The sequence below is a fragment of the Tinamus guttatus genome, unplaced genomic scaffold, assembly GCF_059628265.1.
Source record: "Tinamus guttatus ecotype Peru unplaced genomic scaffold, ASM5962826v1 Tinamus_guttatus_pri_ptg000886l, whole genome shotgun sequence".
Classification (NCBI taxonomy): Eukaryota; Metazoa; Chordata; class Aves; order Tinamiformes; family Tinamidae; genus Tinamus; species Tinamus guttatus.
Window position 1 is genome coordinate 28,587 of NW_028289420.1, and position 4,044 is coordinate 32,630.

Here is a 4,044-nt window from a genome sequence, read left to right on the forward strand (position 1 = left end):
ATAAATAAAAAATAATCCAATATGTTATAAACAGAACACTCATTTGAATTTTGAACAGCTGTTCTGTTTAACCATCTACCTCTTAAAATTCTTTATCAGCAAACATTTCTGTGAAAAAGATGTTGCTCATACACATGTAAGGAATGCTTGTCACAGAAACACTGTTATTTGCCTGCAAACATTTGTGTTCACATTCTTTCCTGATTGTATGCTATTCCTGGGAAATTCACTGTACCCCTCACTAACCATTCCCAACTAAGCATTTAGTAACCACTGAATAACCCAACAGGACCAGCTGGTCAATCGCACAATCCATACACAATATACTTTAAGTGAAGCATGTTGTATCTCATGAGCACATGTAAATAAAGGAGCTCTCATGCTAAAGAAATTATTGACTACAACAATTGAAGAGATCACAAGAATATGTATCAAGGTAGTCACTTCTTCTTGAATATGTTTTTGTTCCCCTTTTTCCCTTCTTTGGATACAACTATAAATGAGAAACTCCCAAGCAAAGGATTTCAGATGCTCTTTGCTTTTGTTTTCCCAGGTCTTTCGGAAGCTCTGTCTCTTCTCTTCCTTGTACATGGACAAAAGGCTGAGGCGTAGAGCTTTACATATGATTTGGAAATAAATAATGGATGATTGACTAAGCTGGTGACAGACTGTAGCAGCAGCAGCAGCTGTGTATGCTGGAAGCTCCTGCAGCTTGGGAATGCTCATTCCAGCTGAATGAGAGCAGTTAGGGATCTCTTCTCCCATTCACAAGAGCTTTACACCATTTTCATTACAACCTATTTTGGGCCCATTTGGAAAGAGATGCATCTTCTGCTTTGCATCTGTAACTATTTGTAATGGACTCAATCACACATTTCTTGCACAACCAGCAGTCACATTAAAGACAAGCACAAGGAGAGCTGTATTGATGCCTTAGGGCATTTACTATATTCAAAAATGATTTCTATTTTTGAACTTGCATAAGCCCGAGCCCTTAAAGTTAGAGTGGCTAAAAATCTCACCCAATACTGTCTGTGGTACAGCAAATTCACAATAAGCTAGAAAAATGCATCAACAAAGCCCAGGTACCCTGACTCCTTAGCTCTCCTCAATAGACTTTCCAGATTCTTTAGCATTGTCCTGAAATCTGAGGAATCTGTGCCGTATGTTAATATATCTGCCTGTATATTAAATGCCCAATTGGGCAGAGACAAACTCTCAGACCTAGAGGAAGGTCTTAAAATCTCACAAATGTTTGTCCAGTATCTTTCTCAATACTAACAGTTTCACTGCAAAACACACCTTCCCATTGTCAATAGGACCCTTCAAACACAATTTTTTTTCAGGCAAGCTGTAAGCAGGAGGTTATGGTTTAATGAGTCACAGATCTCAAAATAACACTATGAAACATATGACCCTGCATAATAATAACAATTGAGCAATGCAAACATATACCTTGGAATGTGCTAAGGAAATCTCAATGCGGAGGAGGAAAGACAGGCACACCCAGGCATTTTTAGACACACATGGCACCTAGGGGAATTCAGACATGCACACTCAAGCTAATATAGAACAAGATAAGCACAGAATCTCTGTGGACAAAAACTCACTTTGCACAAAAGGCAGGCACAACTCATATTGACTAGCAGTGGACACGGCAGATAATGAATTGCCTTCATTTCATCTGAATGTGTCACATTTCGCAGTCCAGCATATCTGTATGATACATAAGCCTCTTCTTTCTGATGCTCTGCGTTTCCTGTCAGGTTCTCAAGCTGGGTATCAATCGTTAGAGGTGCTGACCATCCCAAGGCTATATGTGACGTCTAATGGGCTTCAGGTAGCTGTTATCTGGATCTGGACACTGGGTCATGTATAACTAAATAAAACATAAGACATTTGTCAATTACAAATCTTGTCTCGCTTGGGAAGGCAATAGTTTCTCACGTTTTCCTTCAAAAAACACACATTCTCCTTGAAAAAGGGACAAACACACTCCCTTTCAAGAATGGTCTCTGTGGTGTCTCTCCGCCCAGCATTGCGCTGCTGCTTAAATATTTTAGTGCAGCCCACGAAGTACTGAGCTTCTCTCTAGGTGGAAGGAGTTGATGGGCTTAACTGACCTTTGCCAGTCACCCTATACAAATCTGACAGGAGCTTTAAACTCCCTGGTTGAGGATCCAGGTCTCAGCTGAGGAATACTGCTCGACACCAGCATGGCACCTAGCAATCACCCAGACACTTTTGCTACCCCTGTGCTGGGATATACACAGTCATGGCATCCTCTTCATACTCACCACAAATCCATCCTATGCATGTTCCGGATAGATTTGGGCTCAGGCAAGTTCTGAAAGAAGCAACAAACATCAGCTCCCAATCTCACTTTGCTGGAGATCATTCTTTCGCTGCTTCTACACCTGCTCGGATCTGGGGAATTGAAATTCTGTGACGATCTTCCTTCCTCTGGCAAAGTTAGAGTTCTAGCATAAGGGACACACTGTACTTGTGAATTCTCCTGAATAGGATTCAGTACCTGTAAAAAGAAACCTCTGAAGTTACGTGAACTCGGGTTTTGTGATATATCTAGATAGTTACGAAAGACTCAGCAGGAAATTTCCTTCCTTAATTTTTAGGTTCTACACATGACTTCTATGACCAATATACATATAAACCCCCCTCACTGCTTTTGTATTTTTAGATCATCCATATTTTGAGCAAGATCTGTATGTGAGCTATATTATTGAGGTAAATGAAAACGCAGGGCATTCATCTGCAGAAAGCAAGGCCTCGCAAGGGTGTGCTTGGTAGGGCACCTGGAAATCAAAACACCTGAAATCATTTCTGAAATCTTGCAAATATTTTCAAAATTATCCAAACTCCCAATGCTTTTATGATGAGTGTGATGCCATTTGCTTTTCCTTAAGGAAAGGTAAGTGCTTGGGTATGTGTCTGTGCTGCAGAGACCGCAACATGTGCCAAGTCTGTTAGCCTAGAACCAGCAGAATCCCATCACCACGGCACAGAGCTGCAGCTCACCAGCCCTACTAACAAGGAATCATCTCGACACCACTTGCAGACCTGCCTAAATGCCTCCATGTGGAGCTGTGCTGCACAAGACAGCCCAGTTCACCCAGCACTGCACCGTATGCCATCACTCCAGGCTAGGCACGTCTCAAAAGAGCAGCTCCAATCTCCATTTTAAAATGTGTCCGTGGTTATACAGGATAGTTTGACCATATCACAACTGCAGGGTAAACATATCCATGTTAAATGCATCCTGGAAAGCCACTGCACAAAATACCATTAAGTAAACAACAGCAAAAAACTCACAATATTTTCAGCCATCTTCTAATCTTTAACTATGTTCTTTGGATGTTTTGGAGCAGCAATGCACTGAAAACCTAGTAAATTGCTCTATGACACCGCGCAGACACTGTGTTTGGCCCAGCAAAGCTAAGCCCAGCACTGGAAGCACTTCTGCTACCCACCTACAAGAGGAGAGCCACTCACCACCGCTTTCCCCAAATCAGCCCGGGTTCAGCATCAGCTGGTTCATCAGAACCAAACAGGGAACTCTGATCTAGGGAAACCCAAGTCTCTGGAATGGCCAATGCTGGGAATGGAGGAGCTGCTGAGTCCCCACTGATGTAGCATGGGGTGTGCGAAGAACGAGGCACAAGGTGGAAGGGCCATGGCTGCCCTGGCTGCGGGAGAGCGGCCGTTAACGGCCGCCAGGTGACCGTTATGCGCGGCGGGAGAGAGATGCCGCGTCTCGCCAACGGCCGCCAGGTGACCGTTGGTGGGGGGGTAGCGGGTAGGGAGCGGCCGCGGCGGCCTCGCCCGCGCTGCGCTGCGCGGGGCGGCGGAGGCGGGAGCAGCAGCAGGAGGAGGAGCGGCGGGCGGCGGAGGATGGGAGCGGGCGGCGGAGGCGCGGAGCGGCGCGGCGGGGGCACGGGCACGGGCACGGGCACGGGCACGGGCACGGGCGGCAGCGCGGCCGCGGCATCGCCCGCGTAGGGCGGCGCGGAGGGAGGGCGGCCGGGC